The 21,964-nt window shown below is 43.5% G+C and overlaps 1 long non-coding RNA gene across 2 annotated transcripts in view; it reads left to right on the top strand.

The window, feature by feature from the left end:
* LOC109497358 overlaps positions 1-19,696 on the top strand; it is a 42,117-nt gene extending 22,421 nt beyond the window's left edge. Inside the window, exons 2-10 of one of the 2 annotated variants that reach the window (XR_006594042.1) lie at positions 10,547-10,685; positions 13,329-13,372; positions 13,903-13,963; positions 14,073-14,108; positions 14,190-14,257; positions 14,381-14,476; positions 15,628-15,710; positions 17,142-17,303; positions 19,505-19,696. This is a non-coding gene — a long non-coding RNA (uncharacterized LOC109497358). Of the gene's footprint in view, positions 1-10,546; positions 10,686-13,328; positions 13,373-13,902; positions 13,964-14,072; positions 14,109-14,189; positions 14,258-14,380; positions 14,477-15,627; positions 15,711-17,141 lie in introns of both variants that reach the window. The other variant, XR_006594041.1, reaches the window with a different exon arrangement.
* Positions 19,697-21,964: the final 2,268 nt, after the last annotated feature.

Here is a 21,964-nt window from a genome sequence, read left to right as displayed (position 1 = left end):
GCTTCCATTATGGTGACCACAAGGTCTGTGTCATATAAAGCATGTGCCCCATTTCACACAGGACACCTGAGGCACCTACACTTAGGGGTTCATCTCATCCTTCTCAGAACTCAAAACATTGTGTCTGTAAAATATGCACCTGTTCTCCCGATTCATTTGCCTTTGTGTAAAAATCCTGTTTCTTTTTGACAAGAGAAACCTAAAGCTGACCTTATTACAGGGAAATGACACAGTCCATTGTACATATGTCCTGAGAAACGTGAGATATGTTATGAAGTCCTCAGGCAGTTTTGCAGTTGAATTCCCAAGCCCTAACAACCATCTCTACATTTTCACCACAAAGTGTTTCACGAAGAAGATGAATATGTTTTACAAATCCCTCATCCAGTTCAGGTTATCTTACCAAATGGAGGAGGTGGAGGAGGGGGGGTGGTTCATAGCCCATGACTGGTGATGAAGGACTGTCCATGAGGTTAGGGTTAGGGTTAGGGTTAGTGGTTAGGGTTAGCGGTTAGGGGTTAGAGTTAGGGTTAGGTTTAGATTGTTAGAGTTAGAGAGTTAGGATTAGGGTAAAGGTTCGGGTTAGGGTTTAGGGGTTTGGGTTGGAGAGATGGTTAGGATTAGGGTAGGGCTTAGGGATTACGGTTAGGGTTTAGTGTTAGGGTTTAGGGTTTAGGGTAATGGTTACGGTAAAGGTCTGGGTTAGGATTTGGGGTTTAGGGTTCTGGGTTATAGTGTAGTGTTTAGTGGTAGGATTATGGTTGGTTTGCAGTTGGGGTTAGGGTAGGGTTAGTACCATGTTTTGCGTTAGGTATAGAATATAGGGCTAGGTTTAGGGTTAGGGTTAGCATTAGGGTTTGTAGTTAGGATTAGGTCCCAGGACTCTGCAGGGTCTGAACCCACAACATTGTAGTTTTCTCCCTGAAGTACTGATTTGAGGGCCCAAGTTCAGGTGCCTTTCAGGATTAGTTTCTTGGTTCCAAAACCAGACAGCCGTATGGGGCACTGGTCTCGTAGGTCTCAGAAATCCTCTTGGTCAGCTGCAGCTGGGCCTTGGTAACGATATGGTGATGTTCCAGGTACTATGCTGAATGTTCCTGCACTGCTTCTGGACCCCAGGCGTCTGGTGTTGTCAGACTTTGGTTGGATCCCCATGGGGAGAGAGCCTTAGCTAGGGTTAGGGTTTGGTCCAGGGTAGTCGCCAGTGCCGAAGGGACTCCAGTTTCGTGATCTCCCTCGAGGGCTGAAGTGAGGGCCCATGCAATGGTGCGGGTCAAGTGTAGGGTTAGGTTCGATATAGTGTTAGGATTCGGTTGAGGGTTATGGTTATGGTTATGGTTAAGGTTAGGGTTATGTTCCAGGACACACCAGGCGCTGAACCCAGAACAGTGCAGTTGTCTCTCTGAAGGGCTAAGTTGAGGGCACAAGGGATGGTGTCAGTTAGGATTAGGCTTGGGTTCCACGGCCCGGAAAATGTATGGGCCACTGGTTGGGTAGGCCCCTGGAATCCTCTCGGGAGCTTCATCTGGGCCTTGGAAAGGACATAGTGATGTTCCAGATTCTATGCCGAGTGATGCTGCACCGCTTCTGTTCCCCAGGCGTGTGGTGATGTCATACGTTGGTATTGGGTCCAATGGGGAGAGAGCCTTATCTAGGGTTAGGGTGGGGTCCAGGGATGTCGCCAGCTCCAAGCTAATCCATTCTCATTATCTCCCTCGAGGTGAAGTGAGTGCCAATATGATGGTGCAGAGCAAGTGTAGGGTTAGGGTTCGAGTTAGGTTTAGGTTTCAGTTGAGGTTTCTGATTTGGGTTAGGGGTTGGGTTCAGGGTTTGTTCCCTGGAGGCTTAAGGTGCTGAACCCACAGTCGTGCAGTTGTCTCCCCAAAGGGCTGAGTTGAGGGCACATGGAGGGTGCCATTAAGGACTAGTCTTTGGTTTCTAAGGCCATACAACTGTATGTGCCACTGGTGGGGTAGGCCTCTGGAATCCTCTCGGGTAGCTGCAGCTGGGCCTTGGAAATGACTTGGTGATGTTCCAGGTTCTATGCTGAGTGATCCTGCACCACTTCTGGACCCCAGGCATGTGATGTTGTCAGACTTTGGTATTTTGTCCCCATGAGGAGAGCTAGCCTTAGGGTTGAGTCCAAGGATGTTGCCCATCCTGAAGCGACTCCAGTCTCGTGATCTCCCTTGAGGGCTGAAGTGAGATCCCATGTAAAGGTGCAGTTCAAGTACAGGGTTAGGGTTGGAGATAGTGTTAGGTTTCTGTTGAGAGTTCTTATTAATTATAGGGATAGGGTTAGGGTTTGTTCCCAGGAGGTTCCAGGGATGAACACATAGCAATGCAGTTGTCTCCCCGAAGAGCTGAGTATAGATCACAAGGGAGGGTGCCGGAGAGGATTAGTCTTTGGGTTCCAAGGCCTGACAAATGTATGGATCACCCTTCGAGTAGGCCTCAGGAATCCTTTCCTGTATATGCAGTCGCACTTTGGAAATGACATAGTGATGTTCCAAGTTCCATGCCGAATATTTCTGCACCGATTCTCAAACCCGTGTGTGTGCTGTTGTCACACTTTTAAATTGGGTCCTCTTGGGGAGAGAGTTTTAGCTAGGATAAGTGTTCATCCAACGACGTTGCCAGGGCTGAAGCAACACCACTCTTGTGAATTCCATGGAGGGCTTAAGTGAGGGCACATGTGTGGCTGTGTTTCTGGTGTACTTAGTGAGATAGATAGGGTTAGGTGTAGGTTGAGGTTTATGGTTAGGGTTACGGTTAGGGTTAGGGTTAAGTCCGAGGAAGTTCCAGGCACTGACCCCACAGCAAAGCAGTTGTCTCCCTGAAGGGCTTATTGGAGTATACAATGGAGGGTGCAGAATAGGATTAGTCTGGTTCCAAGTCCAGGCAAATGTATGGACCACCTTCGTGTAAGTGTCAGGAATCCTCTTGTGCTGCTGCAGTCGCACTTTGGAAATGGCATGGTGATGTTCCAAGTTCCATGCCGAGTATTTCTGCACCAATTCTTGGACCTGTATGCGTGCTGTTGTCAGACTTTGGATATCGACTGGGGAGAGCCTTAACTAGGGTTAGGGTTCAGTCTAGGGAAGTTGGCAGGGCCAATGCGACACCACTGTTGTGAACTCCGTGGAGAGTGAAATCAGGAACACGCATGGCTGTGGATCTGGTTTAGAGTTCCTGTGATAGATAGGGTTAGTTTTAGAGTGAGGGTTATGGTTAGGTTACAGTTAGGGTTAGGTCCCAGGAGGCTTCAGGCACTGACCCCACAGTACAACAGTTGTATCCCCAAATTCTGAGTGGAGTACACAAGGGAGGTTGCCGGTCAGTATCAGTCCTTAGGATCCAAAGGCAGAGAGATGTATGGGCCACCCTTCGAATATGCCTCAGGAAACCTGTCGTGTAGCTGCAGTCGCGCTTTGGAAATAACATGGTGATGATCCACCTTCCATGCCAAGTATTTCTGCACCTATTTTCGAACCCTTGTGCATGCTATTGTCAGACTTTGGATTTGCTTCCCATGGGGAGAGACACTTAGATAGGGTTAGGGTTTTGTCCAGGGACGTCACCAGGGCTGAAGCGACTCCAGTGTTGTGAATTCCATGGAGGGCTGAAGTGAGGGCACAATTACGGCTGTGGGTCTGGTGTAGACTTCGTGAGATAGATAGGGTTCAGTGTAGGGTGATGTTTATGGTTAGGGTTATGGTTTGGTTTAGGTTTAGGTCCCATGAGACTCCAGGGACTGACCCCAAACAGAGCAGGTGTCAACCCAAAGAGCTGAGTGTCGTACACAAGGGAGGGTGCCCGTCAGTCTTCGTATTTGGGTTCCATACCAAACAAATGTATGGGCCACCCTTTGGCTAGGCCTCAGGAGTCCTCTCATGCAGGTGCAGTCGCGCTTTGGAAATGACATGGTGATGTTCCACGTTCCATGCCAACTATTTCTGGACTGATTCTTGAACCAGTGTGCGAGCTGTTGTCAGACAGTGGAATGGGTCCCAATGTGGACAGAGCCTTAGCTAGGGTTAGAGTTCATTCCAGCGATGTTGCCACGTCTGAAAAGACTCCAGTCTCGTGATCTCGCTGGAGGGCTGAATTGAGTGCCCATGGGAGGGTGCAGGTCAAGTGTAGTGTTCATGTTAGAGATAGGGTTAGGTGTAGGTTGAGGTTTATGATTAGGGTTATGATTAGGGTTAGGGTTAGGTCCCAGCAAGCTCCAGGCACTAACACACAGCAGAGCAGTTGTATCCCCAAAGGGCTGAGTGGAGGACACAAGGGAGGGTGCTGGTCAGGATTAGTCTTTGGGTTCCAAGGCCAGACAAATGTATGGGCCACCCTTCAGGTAGGCCTATGGAAAATCTCATGCAGCTGCAGTCACGCTTTTGAAATGACATGGCGATGTTCCATGTTTCATGCTGAGTATTGTTGCACTGATTCTCAAACGTGTGTGCGTGCTGTTGTCAGATTTTGGAATTGGGTGCTCATGGGGAGAGAGACTTAGCTAGGGTTAGGGTTCAGTCCAAGGAAGTTGACAGGGCTGAAGCGACTCTAGTCTCGCAATCTCCCTCGAGAGCTGAGTTGAGGGCCCTTGAGAGGGTGGGGGTCAAGTATAGGGTTCAGTTAGAGATAGGATTAGGTGTAAGTTGAGGGTTATGGTTAGGGTTAACTTTAGGGTTAGGTTTAGGTCCCAGGAGGCTCCAGGCACTGAACCCACAACAGTGCAGTTGTCTCCCCGAAGGGCTGAGTGGAGTACATAAGGGAGCATGTCGGTCAGTATCAGTTCTTTGGATCCATGCCAGAGAGATGTTTGGGCCACCCTTGCAATAGGCCTCAGGAATCCTGTCATGCAGCTACAATCGCACCTTGCAAATGACATGGTGATGTTCCACGTTCCATGCCGAGTATTTATGCACTGATTCTCGAACCCTTGTGTGTGCTGTTGTCAGACTTTAGAATTGGGTCCCCATGGGGATAGACACTTAGCTAGGGTCAGGGTTTGGTACAGGGAAGTCGCTAAGGCCGAAACGACACCAGTGTTGTGAATTCCATGGAGGGTTGAAGTGAGGGCACATGCTTGGCTGTGGATCTGGTTTACAGTTAGTGCGCTGGATAGGGTTAAGTGTAGGGTGAGGGTTATGGTTAGGGCTATGGTACGGTTAGGGTTAGGTCCCAGGAGGCTCTCCATCCATGTTGTTTCAAATGGCAAGATTTTATTCTTTTTGATGGCTAATAGTCCATTGTGTATGTATATATACATACATATATATGCATATATGTATATATTTATACACATACATGTACATATATACATACATATATACACATTATATATATAATGTATATATATACATATATATGTTTGTATGTATATATATGTATGTATACATATATATGTATATATATATGTGTATATATATGTATATATATATATACATATAATATGTATATATGTATGTATATATACCGCGTCTTTATCCATTCTTCCATCAATGGACATTTGGGCTTTTTCCACACTTTAGCTATTTTTGATAGTACTGCTATAAACTTTGGGGTGCACGTGCCCCTTGGAAATAGCATATCTGTATCCCTTGCATAAATACCTAGTAGTGCAACTGCTGGGTTATAAGATAGTCCTCTTTTTCATTTTTTGAGGAACTTACATACTGTTTTCCAGAGTGGCTGCACCAGTTTGCATTCCCACCAGCAGTGCAAGAGCTCCTCTTTCTCCATTTCCTCACCAACATCTGTTGTTCCCTGCATTGTTAATGTTAGCCTTTCTCACAGGGGTGAGGGGGTTTTTCATTGTCACTTTGATTTGTATTTCCCTGTTGATGAGTGATGTTGAGCATTTTTTCATGTTTCATTTGGCCATCTGGATGTCTTCCTTGGAGGAGTGTTTGCTCATGTCTTTGCCCATTTTCACTGGATTACTTGTTTTTTGGGTGTTGAGTTTGGTATGTTCTTTATAGATTTTGAATACTAATCCTTTATCTCATATGTCGTTTGCAAATATCTTCTCCCATTCTGTTTGTTGCCTTTTAGTTTTGCTGAATGTTTCCTTCTCTGTGCAGAAGCTTTTTATTTTGATGAGGTCCTAATAGTTCATTTTTGCTTTTGTTTCCCTTGTTTCTGGAGACGTGTTGACTAAGAAGTTGTGGAGGCCAACGTTAAGAGGTTTTTGCCTGCTTTCTCCTTGAGGATTTTGATGGCTTCCTATCTTACATTTAGGTCTTTCATCCGTTTTGAGTGTCTTTTTGTGTGAGAAATGGTCCAGGCTCATTCTTCTGCATATCACTGTCCAGTTTTCCCAGCACACGTGCTGAGGAGACTGTCTTTATTCCATTGGGTATTCTTTCTATTTGTCAAAGATTAGTTGGCCATACATCTGTGGGTCCAATTCTGTGCTCCTATTCTGTTCCATTGATCTGAGTGTCTGTTCTTGTGCCAGTACCGTACTGTCTTGGTGATTACAGCTTTGTAATACAGCTTGAAGTCCAGGATTGTGATACCTCCTACTTTGGTTTTCTTTTTCAAGATTGCTTTGGCTATTCAGGGTCTTTTCTGGTTCCATATAAATTGAAGGATTGTTTGTTGTAGCTCTGTGGACAATGCTGGTGTTATTTCGATAGGTATTGCATTGAGTATGTAGATTGCTTTGGGTACTATTGACATTTTAACAATATTTGTTCTTCCTATCCAGGAGCATGGAATGTTTTTCGTTTTTGTGTGTTTGTCATCTTCAATTTCTTTCATAATATTTCTATAGTTTTCAGTGTATAGATTTTTCACCTCTTTGGCTAGATTTATTCCTAGCTATTTTATGGGTTTTGGTGCAATTGTAAACGGGATCGATTCTGTGATTTCTCTTTCTCATGCTTCATTGTTTGTGTACAAGAATGCAACTAATTTTTGTGCATTGATTGTATATCCTGCTGTATATTTGCTGAATTCATGAATCATTTCTAGAAGTTTTTTGGTGGAATCCTTTTATCAAGAAAGGATGCTGTATTTTGTCAAATGCTTTCTCTGCATCTATTGAGTGCATCATGTGGTTCTTGTCCCTTCTTTTATTGATGTGATAAATCACATTGATTATTTTGTGGATATGGATCCAGCCTTGCATTCCAGATATAAACCCACTTGGTCGTAGTGAATAAAGTTTAAATGTATTGTTGGATCTGGTTGGCTAATATCTTGTGGAAGATTTTTACGTCCATGTTCATCGTGAAAATTGGTCTATACTTCTCCTTTTTAGTGGGATCTTTGTCTAGTTTTGGAATCCAGGTAATCCTGATTCATAGGAAGAGTTTGGAAGTTTTCCTTCCATTTCTATTTTTGGGACAGCTTCAAGAGAATAGGTGTTAACTCTTCCTTAAATGTTTGGTAGAATTCCCCTGGAGAGCCATCTGGCCCTGGGCTCTTGTTTTTTGGGAGATTTTTGATTACTAATTCAATTCTTTACTGGTTATGGGTCTGTTCAAATTTTCTATTTCTTCCTCTTTCAGTTTTTGTAGTTTGTATATTTCTAGGAATTTGTCCGCTTCTTCCAGATTGCCCATTTTATTGGTATGTAATTGCTGATAATATTCTCTTATTATTGTTTGTATTTCTGCTGTGTTGGTTGTGATCTCTCCTCTTTCATTCTTGATTTTATTTATTTGGGTCCTTTTCTTATTCTTTTGGATGCAACTGGCTGGTGGTTTATCAATTTTATTAATTATTTCAAACAACCAGCTTCTGGTTATATTGATCTCTTTTACTGTTTGTGTCTGTGTGTGTGTGTGTGTGGGGGGGTTGTTGTTTGTTTTTCTTTTTGTTTTCAGTTTAGATAGCATTGATTTTTGCTGTAATCTTTATCATTTCTTGTCTTCTGCTGGATTTGGTTTTTATTTGATGACCTTTTTCCATCTCTTTAAGGTATAAAGTTAGGTTGTGTATCTGAGACCTTTCTTCCCTCTTTAGGAAGGCCTGGATTGCTATAAACTTCCTCTTATGACTATCTTTGCTGCATCCCAGAGGTTTTGGGGTGTGGTGTTATCAGTTTCACTGGCTTCCACACACTTTTTAATTTTCTCTTTAACTTCTTTGTTCACCCATTCTTTTTTTTTTTAATTTTAGTTTTTATTATTTACAATTTACATCCAAATTAGTTACTGTACAGTGCAACAGTTATTTCATGAGTAGATTCCTTAGTGTCCCCTACCCATTTAGCCCATCCCCCCTCCCACAACCTCTCCAGTAACCCTCTGTTCGTTCTCTATATTTATGTGTGTGCTTCTGTTTTGTACACCTCCCTGTTTTTATATTATTTTTGTTTCCCTTCCATTATGTTCATCTGTTTTGTATCTTAAAGTACTCTTATGAATGAAGTCATATGATTTTTGTCTTTCTCTGACTACTAATTTCACTTAGCATAATACCCTCCAGTTCCACCCATGTAGATGCAAATGGTAAGATTTCATTCCTTTTTGATTGCTGAGTAATACTCCTATATATATATATATATATATATATATATATATATATATATATACACACACACACACACACACACATTATATATGTGTGTATATATGTATATACACATATATGTATATGTGTCTCTGTGAGTGTGTGTATATGTGTATATATATGTATATATACATATATACATATATATGTACATACATATATGTACATATATACATATATGTGTATATGTACATATATATGTACATATATACATATATGTGTATATGTACATATATATATACATATACACACACACACAGACACACACACACACATACACCACATCTTTTTTATCCATTCATCCATCAGTGGACATTTGGGCTTTTTCCATAATTTGGCTATTATTGATAGTGGTGCTATAATCATGGGGTTGCATGTGTCCCTTTGAAACAGCACACCTGTATCCCTTGGATAAAGGCCTAGTATTACAATTGCTGCATAGTAGGGTATTTCCCTTTTTCACTTTTTGAGGAGCATCCATACTGTTTTCCAGAGTGGCTGCACCAGCTTGCATTCCACCATTGATTATTTAGTAGGATGTTCTTTAGTCTACAAGTATTAGTTATCTTTCCAATTTTTTTCTTGTGGTTGATTTCGAGTTTCATGGCATTGGGTATGAAACTATGCAAGGTATGATCTCTATCTTTTTGTACTTGTTGAGTACAAGTAAACATAAAATTATTTATGTTTATTTATTTTAGAGAGAGAGACAGAGCGTGAGCAGGGGAGGGGCAGAGAGAGAGGGAGACACAGAATCCGAAGCAGACCTCAGACTCTGAGCTGTCAGCACAGAGTCCGACATAGGGCTCAAACTCACAAACCGCGAGATGACGACCAGAGCTGAAGTCGGATGCTTAACTGACTGAGCCCCCCAGGCACCCACTTTAATGAAATTTTAAATGACACCCTTCAAAGTGCACTTGCTACCTTGCAAACTCAAAGAGAGAGAAAGAAATGTGAAGAATCAGGAAGTGATAAGAGTTGGCTGTTGAGTGTTACTGTAATTTGAATTTGGAGGCTTTCTGTTCATTGGGTGAAGCAAGCACAGCATATTTGCTTGCCGTTTACCACAGTAGAGAGTGGGCCTCTGGGAGCCAAACCTCTTTCTGACCAATGAGCTGGAATTTTACTAGGACTGCCAAGATGGGTTTTGCTATTTCAAGGACTAGGAGTTATCTTTTATTTTCACAACTAGGTAATTATCACATCATTCAACTCTGCCCTCCAAGATATGTAGAAAATACCCAAATATAGTTGAGAGAGAAACGGTGATAGCCAAAGTGTATAATCCTTTGAATTTAAAAAACTATGTTTAAATTATTCTTTATGATTTTTTTAAATTTTAGTGAGGAGGGGCATGCAAGTGGGGGAGAGGGGCAGAGGGAAAGAGAGAGAATCTTAAGCAAGATTCATGCTCAGTGTGGAGCCCAACACAGGTCTGGATCGCATGATTCTACAGTCATGACCTGACCCAAAATCAAGAGCCTGATGCTCAACTGACTGAGCCACCCAGGTGCTCCATAGTCTCTTTCTCTCTGAATGCTGAATAGTGGATTTTCAATGTGAATGGGGGGATAAACACACATACATACATACATACATATGTATACCACTAAGAAAGCCATTTATGAGTTAGATATGAACTATTTTCCACCATCTTTGTCTTCTAGTTATATTCATGCCTCAAGGTGTTTGTTCATTGCAATGTACCATCTTGCTGTATGAGGTACAAATTGTTGTGTGATCAGTTTTCCTTGAAAGTCTTTCCTCATATCTGCCTTAACCACAAGATGCAAATGTTGAATTCGAGGATGTAGAGCTAAGAAACTTGAGGTCCAATAACTATCAACTAGAAGGTATATTTTCTGTTGGGGACAAATCCCCATATGATGGCAATGACTTTGCATTGGTAAGGGAAATAATACTTTCATGCCTTCATGGTTTTTGCCCTTTTTCTGTCTCACCAAAATCAAGACTCAGGTCATATGCACATTTATCAAGAAAACACCTTTTTTCCCCCCAGAAAATAAAAAGGCCCTGGAGGACAAGTGTAGTGCATTGAGGTCTGTGAAAGCCACAAAGGAAGCAAAATTCAAACAGCTGAAGGAGAAAGCACATAACCTGGAAGAATTCTATGAACAAAGAAAAGTGCCTACAAAAAAGTAAGATGGGGGCACCTGGGTGGCTCAGTGGGTTGAACGTCCAATTTTGGCTAAAGTCATGATCTCATGGTCCATGAGTTCAAGCCCCACATCAGGCTCTGTGCTGACAGTTCAGAGCCCGGAGCTTACTTTGGATTCTATATCTCCCTCTGCCCCTCCCCAACTCGCACTCTGTCTCTATCAAAAAATGAATAAACATTAAAAAAATTTAGAAAAGTAAGATGTTCATGTGAGAACTGTCACAAGGACTGCATTGTAAGGGAGAACGTGGCAGCCAGTAGAGAAAATTATATTTCTTTTGGAACTGGGCCCAGAGTATTTTTGCCCAATGCATTCAGTAGAATTGTGCCTTCCCTTCCTATCTTGCTTTCTGTAACATAACCTGAATTTTCCTTTCTGTCCTAAGTGCTTGTCACACATTGTGTCATGTATTTGGGGTGGAAGAGGGAAGGTACCATCGTTAATAACTTTAATACCTGGATCCACTCTGGATCCACCTACACTGTCCTATAGGTTTCAACTGCATCACACTGTTTTGTCACCCAGCAATTAGGTCATTTTTGTTCAGGACCAGACATGGGTCAAAATGTGTGGGGAAAAAATGGAATTATCTTGCTGCAGAAACAATGGAAGTTGCTTTCTGGAAAGTGGGTACGGGTACCAGCAGTACTGGATCCCTGCATCCATTCTGCCAGTGAGATTGTTCACTGCAGGCCCAATCCCTCAGAAAGTCAAGTTGTTTCCTGTCCCCTGATTTTTTAAGTGTAACTCTTCTGAGTCTTGACCAAAGCCCACAGCTTCACTAGGACTCATCTTTGCTGGCCACCCCTGAACTACACTTGTTTACTTCTAAGTCTGTGCCCATAAAGTTGTTCAGCTTCTTTCCCATTCACATGTATGCCCCCCACATCAATGATGAGTCCTAGGGAGTTTGGGTCCAACTCCCCAGCTGGCTTTGTCCTGGGCTTCCTTCTTCTCCATCTTGGTCTTGTGTGTCTTCATGGGGTTGTTAGATATTTGGTGCATTCAGTCACATGTTTCTTCCTTTGTACAGTATTTCCTTTTGTTCTCAGGAGGAGATGGGGGACTTTAGAGTCCCTCACTCATGTTGGAAAGTGAAGTCTTCCTTCTCTTCCCTGGAGACTTACCTTTATGTTAGTCCTTCCCACAGCTGGGGTTAGGGCTTGCTCTGTCTCACTGGCATCTTGTTTTTGTTAATTCGTAAGCTCTTTCTGTGAGTGGGTACAGCACCCTGACCACCTCTCTATATTCAACCCCTTACAACAGAGCCACTACATTACAACCACTCCAGAAAGCATTTGCTGAAGGACTGCCTGAGAGGCCAGAAGGAAATGCATGTGCCTTTCTCTGTCTAGTGCTTTTGTGTCATTTTCTAAGAGATTTTCAATTTTGCATGTGATTCTTGAGTACGTGAAGTGTCAAGTTGAAACTGTCTCAATCAACACCACAAAGAAAATAGTCTGAGGGCAACACAGCAACCCAGCCTTGCCAAGCATTGTCTTTTGCTGCCTTCACTATCAATGGAATGAGTCTTGTTAAAGTAGATTTGGCTCCATGAAGTTGAGAGTTTTCCATCTGAAATCTGTTTCCTGGAAGTAAACTCAGACTGTGTGACAGTTCATATCAGGTTGTACTTCAGGAGATGATGTTGTTCTAAGATTGGCCTTTTGAAGGCGGAGGCAGGGGTTGCAGTCCTGAACTCTAGTGATATCTGGGAGTGAGCTGCAATGTTAGTGAAACCATATTCTGGAAGGTCGTCTTTCAGGTGATTGCCGGTGTCATGGTACAACTTTTGGACTGAGAATCAGGGCTCCCCATAAAGGTGTAAGACTAGTGATGATCCCCTGCTACATCCTAATGGGTACAGTTGGTCAGATATGGTTTTTCACTCACTGATGAAATGAGTCTTCACCATCTCAAACAAAAGACCAACTCTGGGAAGGCACAAAGTACAATGTGATTTGATGACTTTATGATAAAGGAGAGGAAACAGAGAACTAGAAAGACAGTTCCAATAGCAGAGACGTGGCAGCAGACAGAAGTTTAATTTTCGTTAACTTAAATGGAGTGTTCACTTCATTTCTCTGATTGTGTTGTCAGTTTGTGCATTTATGGGAGAGGTGGGGGAAGGGATATTTGCATAGGCCTTCAGGAGTGCTGGGAGGCAAAAAGGGGGAACTTCTGGACCTTGGTCCTGTGTATATATCTTTCCCATCTTAGGAAGCTGAAAATGACACTGAACTGGTGGCAAAGAAGAATCAGCTGGTAGCTGCTGGTAAAATTTGAAAATAGCTACAGAAGGGGTGCCTGGGTGGCTCAGTCGTTTAAACATCCAACTTCAGCTCAGGTCATAATTTCACAGTCCATGAGTTTGAGCCTCGCATCAGGCTCTGTGCTGACAGGTCAGAGCCTGGAGCCTGTTTCAGATTCTGTTACGGCTCTCTCTGTCCCTCCCCCACTCATGCATGTGCTCACTCTCTCTCTGTCTCAAAAATAAATAAACATTAAAAAAAGAGAAAATACCTACAGAAGAAATAAACAAGTACAAGTGAGTTCAGCTACTAATTACTAGCAGCTCATGAAGCCTCTGTTCATTTTTTTTTGTTTTTAATCTTTTTGCAGTGTTTAAAGTCAACATATGCATAGAGTATTAACAGATAAAAAAGGTAAGTTTTAGAAAGAACAAAACAATTAAGTTTCTAAACATTTGCGGATCTCAAGTAGTGGCCAGACTGTGTGGAAACTTTGTCCATGCTAACATTCCTCGGGCTTGGTGTCAATTGTCATAATCTGTAGGAAAGCAGTGTGTTGTACAATGAATCATACCCAATCAACATGGTAGTGCCATTTCATGGCCCTCGTCTTTGCAACCCTGGGAAACATGGTGAAGATATAAGTTATAGAAGAATAGAGGTTTATGATAAAAGACACTTGTCACATGATGAGTTAGGGAAAGATTGGAAATGGGAAGGAATTCTATGAACTCTAAACCCTACGGGCATGGAATAATGAGTAAGGAAAGGATGTAACAATAGTTTTGATTCTACTGTACATTGATAATCATGTGAAAAGTGTTCCATGTGTAAGAATAAATTGTATCAGGGGACAGATATGAGGTTGTTGGGAACGTGGGCAGATTATTTAAAATCATACCCAATATTGGGCCTTATCTGACAAGAGCAATTGTAACTCACAGGCAACAAATTGAACAAACATGGGAACAGCTGCAGCAGGCAGAGCTCACCTTTAGATACCAGGTAACCTCAGTTCTGCCTGACATACTGAACCCTTAGCACCTCATGCAGGTGAGTGTAGTGGTCCTTGGAATCCCTAACCACAGGCTTTTTTCATTGTTGGCTTTTTCAGATCGCAGTTCATGAGAAGAATGCTCAGGACAACGAGGTAAGTATTTTCTTTTTTCCTCCTCTTTCTTTGGTGCACAGTCTGGCAAGACTGAAGGTGGATGTGTTGTTTCTCCCCCAGATCAAGACTCAGATGTGGGACAGGGAGATGGCAGAGCAGGGCAGGGACATTGCCTACTTGAAATACAGGTGTGGTCATTTGACTTGCGTTTTTATGGGTGTTTCCAGGGATGATGCCCCGCACTGTTTGTTGTCTAGTAGACGACGTGGTGTTGCAACTCTTATACAAGCCCATTATTTTTATGTATCCAGGACTGGACAGGATGGAAGCAAAGAGGCTGCCTGAGGGATACACGAGGCAGAAACCAATGGCTGCAAGACCAGAGATGTAGAACCCTCCCAGGAGAGGTAAGGAGCACGTTGTGATGTGCTGCAGTCTAATTTCTGCTGTGCAGCCTGTTCCTGTGGATGATCATCATGTGGTCTGGAAAGAATCACAAGCACTAAGGACAGCAGGTGGTCTCAAGGGGTGACAGAAGGGTGTTCTCCTCTGGTGCCACAGGCAGTGAGGCACTTGTCCCTGTGACTGGTGTAGCTCATGACCCTCCTCTGACTGTGACCCTCCCACCTCCTCTAGCATCCCTCTGTCTGAAGAGTCTGGAAAGGATGACAGGACATGGGCCTCATCCTTCTTCCCACCTGGACTCAATGTGAAGACTTTAGTTTATTTCAGGAGAAGGTCATTTATTCACTATTTTTACCTCTGTTTATTTTTGTTTGTTTCTGTGAACTGTAGCTCTACATCCCTAAATTCAAGTTCCATATAGCTTAGCTTAGTCCTCTGATGTTATCAGTGCAACTCTGCATCTTCACTGCTAAATTCTCATAGTTTTCCTTTTCTCAGTAGTGTAAAATTAGTCTTTTGTCATATAATAACTGCTCTCATGTGGAAGGCAGCTTGTAGATAAGCTGAGAGATTGAACAATTTGCCTGAAGTCTGAAGAAATGCACCCTTCTTGAGGATTCATTGAGGATATACACCAAATCAGTATTCTAAATTTTATTTTATTTTTTTAAGTTTATTTATTTTGAGAAAGGCAGAGACAGAATGCCAAGCAGGCTCCACACTGTCAGTGAGGAACCCAACACTGGGCTTGAATTCACAAGCTGTGAGATCATGACCTGAGCCCAAATCAAGAGTCGGATGCTTAATACAAGCACCCTCATATTTATTCTTGATGTGTAATGAAATCGTGATTTCCCATGATGTATACTGAGAAACCTCTGTTTTACTGATGAATTCTAAATTGCTAGTTGTGCCTGACCTGTCCACAGTTATTTGATTAATTACAAAACAACATGAACTAGGGCACTGTGAGGTATTTATCAAGGTGAGGGATGGTTCTCCCCCTTATCCTTGGGGGTCACCTGAGGCATGTGGAATACCCTCTGCCTCTGGTCAGGGACTTGAGTGTAGGGAAAAGTTTAAGATATTTGAGGAATGAGATGAGGGATTGTTTTCATCCTCTAAAAGCAGAATAAACCTGTGTCCCTTCTAGGGTCTTTAGTAGATCGAGAAACTGCTAAAACCTCTGTGAGTTACAGCGGCTCTGACAGTACCAAGAATGCAGACAAGGACAAGGTAAATACCGGGGCCATTCTCAGTTGTAACTCTTTTGGGAAACCCTCATCTTTATGTACAGCATGCTCTCCTGGCCTTGTCTTGTTTTGCGCGATGTGTGATATGTCTCTCTGTTCTTTGTTTTCCAAATGCACACTCATAACCCAGGAGCCCACAGGCTTCTCAATTTTTAGTCTGTCAGCTTTCTGTGCTAAGTTTAGAAGCCCAGAACGCTTAGAGACTGAGTACCTTAAGGTTTTTCTGTGAGTTTCGGGAAATAATGAGAGGAGGATGACCCCACACTCCAAACAAGTCTCCTGGCCTGGGTGACCCCTTCCAGACCTCACCTCTGTGGGAACAGTGTGGCTGCTGTGTCTTCCTTTCCTGATTCTAGCTAGGAGATGAACCTGTTAGAAATGACATCATGTCTCCAACTTTATATTTTGTGCCCTGTGCCATTTAGAGTGGTCCTAGATAAAGTCAATGTTGTCACTCATCACCTTCCTGTCTTTGTTGGTAAATGACTTGTCTGGAATCCTTCCAGCTATACCTTAGGTAAAAATAGTTTGCACACTGTGTCCTTCAATTGTGTTTATATGAGTAGTTTCTGGTTGTGTCCCCAGTCACTGTTAGAGCTGATACAGTCTCATGACACATACCAGGAGTTTTATACCAAAACGCTTGCATGAAATCTGTTATGTGAATTTCTCCATCTTTTTTTCTGTTGCACATAATTACTCTGTGTCCAGTAGTATGCTTAAAGTCAGAATTCCCTATGAATTAAGATGAACACATCTGAGCTTTGTCGACATTCACCACAAGTAACTTGTTCCTCACAGAAGACTCTCATTCCCCTGCAAGATCCCAGGCATCCTCCACTCCCCAGAGGTCTCAGAGGCCTTTGACAACACTTCAAGAGGGAAGACTCCTTTCTCAGGGAGAAGAACAGAGAACGCACAGTGAGGGTCTGGCTGCAGAACTTTTTGCCAGGAGTGGCTGTGATTCCATGAGCAGAATATGAGCCATGTACTCCCACTCATTTTTTTTGGTGTGTGTGTTCTTAATATACTAAAAGCAGAGCATCTGGAGTCACCGTAGAGGAGGGATGCAGGGTGAACCTGGACATCGATGGCTGCCTGTCTGGAGAATGCTACTTCATTAGTCTGTAATTACTTCTGTTAACCCTCTAGGACAGGATGCTTGCCATTTTACTTCTGCAGACATGGGCAGTGATGTGTGGTGGCAGTAGGTTACCCTTTTACATCTACTACCCCAAGCTGTAGGTGGTATCCAGTGGCAGGGACAGAGTTTTCAGGTACTGATGCTACTCTCTTGGATCCTGGTGGCAGAGAAGGTGGCAGGTGCTGACACATTCTTCTCTGGGTTACAGCTGCTTTTGGTATTGGTTCTCTTGTCTGGCATATGGATGTAGCTGTCACTTCTGTTCTGCAGGGCAGTCTGGATCCTGGGGACTTCCTCTGTTAACTGGACGATTCTGCATGCCCTACCTTAGAGACGCTCCACCTCCTATTAGGCATGGACTATTAGGCACGTCCACCTCCTGAACCCTGCTGGCCCTGGGGCCACCCAGAACCCCTCCACCTGCAACACTTGGTAAGATGATCTGAGCACTAGGAGGTGACTTGTAAAACACACTCACCTTATTTTTGTTGCTGTTAGGTATTGGGCCAAGGTGCAGAGGCGGTACCACAGACGATTGTGATGCAAGGGGGATGTGTCTGCTGCCATTACCACATTCCTCAAGTTTCTCAGGATCTCATCTTTGTCATTTCCCCCACCATGTGTTGGTACAGGCATCTCTTGTGGAGAAGGAATGGGGCCATATGCAGAAAAGCAGACATAGCGCTTCAGCAGAAATGCCCTGTACACAGTCCACGTGCTGGGATCTGTGAGGCATGAGGCACAATGTAACGTATGTCCATATAGTTGTGTCCCCAGCCATCCATAGTTGTTCGATGAGTGATGAATACATCTGAATCAGGGCTTTTAGGTTATAAGGACTTCAAGTTATAAAGGATGGTTCTTCAACTTCTTCTTGGGGATCACCTGAGGCATGTGGGACACCCTGTGCATGTGATTTGGGATCTGACTGGGGCAAAGAGTTTAAGTTGTTGGAAGTATGAGGGGAGGGGTTTTTGTTTTTGATCTCCAAACAGTCTACTCAAAACAGAATAAACCTCCATCCCTTCTAGGGCTTTTTGCAGGTCCAGAAGCAGGTGTCACACCCAAGAGTGACATCAACACTGGCTCTGCCAAAACTGCCGAGAAGCACAAAGTAAATGCTGTGGCCATTTTCCATTCTAAGTCTTTACAGACAGCCACATCTTTCTGTACATGACACTCTCCTGCCATTGTCTCTGGTTTGTGTGTCGTATGGTATGTCTGCTGGTTTTGTTTTTTTCCCAAATGCAAAACCTTTACCTCTGAGTCTACGGGCTTCCCTGTTTTCCACCTGGCATCTGTTTGTGGTAACTTGAGCAGCTATGCGTGCCTAAGGGTGGGGACCATAGGGCTTTTCCAACGTGTTTCTGGAATAAATCAAGGAGGATGGCACTCCACTTGGAAGTTTCCTACCTTGCCTCATCCTTTGTGGATCTCCTCAATGTAGAATCATTGATCTTTCTGTTTCTTCCTCTCCTGTTTCCTTCTATTGAGGGTTTTACCATGGTCAGAGAAATCTGTGGGCATCCTTACAATTTGAAAATGCGAACTGCCTTCACTCCAACTTATATTTTTCTATGTGTCATTTAGAATGGTCTTAGACAAAATAAATTTCATACCCATCAGCATTTTGGTAAACATGCTGTCCAGAATCCCTGCAAGTGTGCCCTGGGCATAAATACTCTGAACTACAAGAGATGGCATATTTGTCATAGAAAACATGCACTGAAACTTAAGTTTTGAAGAGAAAAAAATCCAAAATTACCTGTGTGGCAAGTTCCCACCGTGTTCTTCATTTGTGTTCACATGAGCACATTCTCTTGTGTCCTGTGTCACAGGTACAGCTAAAACATGGAAACTTACACCAGACATCAAAGTGCATTTGTGTTAATTTTGTTTTTTAGAATTTCAGCTCATTTTTCCAGAGGACATAATTACTGTGCAAAATATACTGCACTTAAGCTGAGAAGTACCTCAGAAGTAAAATAAATTAGCTGAACCCAACTAACATGTATAGGTTACCTGTGTCTCTAAGAGCATGCTTTCCCAGGTCCTCTGCAGGCCCTCAGGATCCCCATCTCCCCATGTGTCTCTGTGCCCATGGATAGCACTTCCAGAAAGGAGGAGACCCCATTGTCAGGACAGAAGTAGTTTGGGCACAGGCTTAGAGGCAGAGCTTTGAGCCACGAGGGCTGTGATTCCATGTGTGGACACTGGCATTGTCATTCCTTCTCATTCTGTAGTTCTTCACATACACCATAAACAGCCTCTGTGGTGGAGGGGGATGAAGGGTGGAGGGTGATCCTGGACACAGATGTCTTCCTATCTGGAATATGCTACTTTGTTAATTTGGGATTCAGTCTATAAATCTTCTAGGAAAAGGGCCCTTGCCGTTTCTACGTTTCCAGACACGTGGAGACGCTAGTTTATCCCAATCACATACATTCCCCACCCCAAAGCTGTAAGTGGAACCCAAAGTATGGGTAGAGATTTTGGTGCTGATGCTGCCCTCTTGGAACCTGGTGGTGGGGAAGCTAGTAGAATATGAACACTGCTTCTTTGGCTTTCCGCTTTTTGCTGGTGTTGGTGCTCTGTTTTGTCCTATGAACATACCTCTCATTTCTTTTCCGCAGGCTATTTTGTATGCAAGAGGGCCTGGTCCTTTCCCAGGATCACCTTGCAGGCTGTACCCCATGGACCACCCTTCACCACCAGTCATGGGCTATAGGCCACATCCCCCTCCTCCACAAGCTCCTCCACCTACTCTATTTGTTAAGATGACCTGAACTGGATGGGTGGCTGGTAAAGTATATTCATCTTCTTCATGACTGACTTTGTGGCAATGATATAGAGATGGTTGTGAGTCTTGGCAACCCAACTACAAACTGCCTGAGGACACTGTAACATATCTCAAGTTTCTCAGGACATACACACAATAGGCAGTGTCCTTTCCCAGTAATACGGTGAGCTATATGTTTCTCTTGTCAAATGAAAGAGGATTTTTTACACAAAAGCAGACGTATCAGCAGTACTGTTGCATATTTTGGAGACACAGTGTTTTGGGTTCTGTAGAGAATGAGGAGCACCCCTAACTTTTAGAGCATCAGGTGTCCTGTGTGAAAGAGGGACATTCATTAAATGATGCAGACCTTGTGATCACCATAATGGAAACACCAGTGAAGGATCCAGTGCAAAAACAGGGGAATCTTGAATCATACAGGAATAGAAGGGAAGTTGAGCACAGTAAGCAAAGTTTGAGGAGGTGCAGAGGGGAGGGTGTTGGGGTCAGTGAGATGCAGTTGGAGGTCATTCCTGGCCACAGCCTGAGCAGGGAGTGTCAGGTCCATACGGAGCTGCTATGTGGGATCTCTCTCAGTGCACAATGCAGTGTTCGTGTGTTGCCAAAGTGCACGCAGGTAATGATCTAAAAAATATTATTGTCTCCCTGGATTTTCCTGAAGGTTCTGGATATTTGTGGGGGGAAAAAGCCTTGGAGATATTGGGAATTTAACTTGGTCTTATGAAAATGCTCTATGCCCAAGTTCATATCCCTCAGTGAGACTAAAAGTGGAGACAGGATCTAGATCAGCTGAGTGCCTGAATTGGCCTTCAGCCTGGGTCAACCTACAATTTAGGGCTGCCCAGATGCCACCCCTGCTAGACCCCTGACATCACCCTGACTACAGCTTTGCATCTCCTCAAACTTCTCTCACAATATCCTGAGGCTTTGCCTGTGTTCCTGCTGTCTCAGCCCTAATACCAGTTCTCAGTGGGACCTACACAGAGCCTCAGCTGTGTTATCTGTGAAAAAAGGGGTAATATTTGTTTCTAAGAACAAGAGAAAAAGAAGACATTCAATACATAAAGCATCTGAAAAATCTCTGGGAACTGTCCCCTCATGCTTCTCACAGTTTCAATGAAGATATCTCCACATAATGATCCTCCAAAACAGATGGTCATGGGAGTTCATTAAACTAAGACTGTTAACAACTCAGCCCAGGGAGGGGGAATCACTGTTTTAAAAAATAAGACAATGTCCCTCATTTTTCTAGTAAAATTCGGGCCCTGCCACACAATGAAAGAAAAGATAATTATGAGAATGTGTACATTCAGAGACCCAGATCTGAAGACAATCATTTTCTATTATACATAATCTCACAGATGCAGCCACACACTAAAGTGTTCATCTGAGGCCACAGCCACAGATCAACTACAGAAGACAGAATGCACATAGGAAAACATAAGATCAGAGGGAAATAAACCAAAATCTCTTTGCCTTATAGGGCAACTCTTTTGAAAATTGAAGAGGACTGTGCACGATGACAGACAATGGTGATTATATATACATTTTAAGAAGGTGTCAGATTTACCTGAAATATTTCCCTGCCCATCCTGTCCTCTCCACTTTGTCCTTCCTACTGTCCCCTAATCCACCTTTCATTGTTTTGTCTGTGTGTCAGCGTCGGCTTCTAGGACCATCTACTCTCACTCCCCATCGAGTGCACACAGTGGGGTTCCTGTACACACAGGTAAACAAACAGACAGAAATGGTGGTGATGGAGGATAGAAGCAAGATCACCCTTTGTGCAGGGGAGGCCGAGGGAGTTTTCTGGGATGATGGGAACTTCCTATATCTAGATTGATGGGGTGCTTATGCTCATTTATTTTGGAAATATTCCCTGACTCCATGGTGCCTTGGGGTCAGATAGACAGGTATCTGTCCTTAGGAAATGGCTGAGTTCTAATGGTGGAGAAGGATGAGGGACCAGCAGTGACTGTGGAGAGGAGTGAGGGTCAGACCCACGCCCAGGATGCCAGGTCTCCACAGACAGCACCACGTGTAGGAGGACTCTGAGGAGCAGAGATTTCTTGAACAGACCCATGAACTACATAATCCTCCTGCACTTTCCTCACTGAGCGATGGCCAGAGAAAAGGCCGGCAGCTGGAGGACACCCTATCATGGCTGGAGTGGAGCAGTGGGCCTAGGGGATTGAGTCTAGGAAAGAGACAGGCAGAAGGTAGTGACAGGGAGTTTGAGAGATAAAGGGATAGTGACAGGGAGTTTGAGAGATAAAGGGATAGTGACAGGGAG

The sequence above is a fragment of the Felis catus genome, chromosome A2 (genome assembly GCF_018350175.1).
Source record: "Felis catus isolate Fca126 chromosome A2, F.catus_Fca126_mat1.0, whole genome shotgun sequence".
NCBI lineage: Eukaryota > Metazoa > Chordata > Mammalia > Carnivora > Felidae > Felis > Felis catus.
Note: the sequence above shows the minus strand (reverse complement) of the source record. Positions and strands in the feature narration are given on the sequence as shown.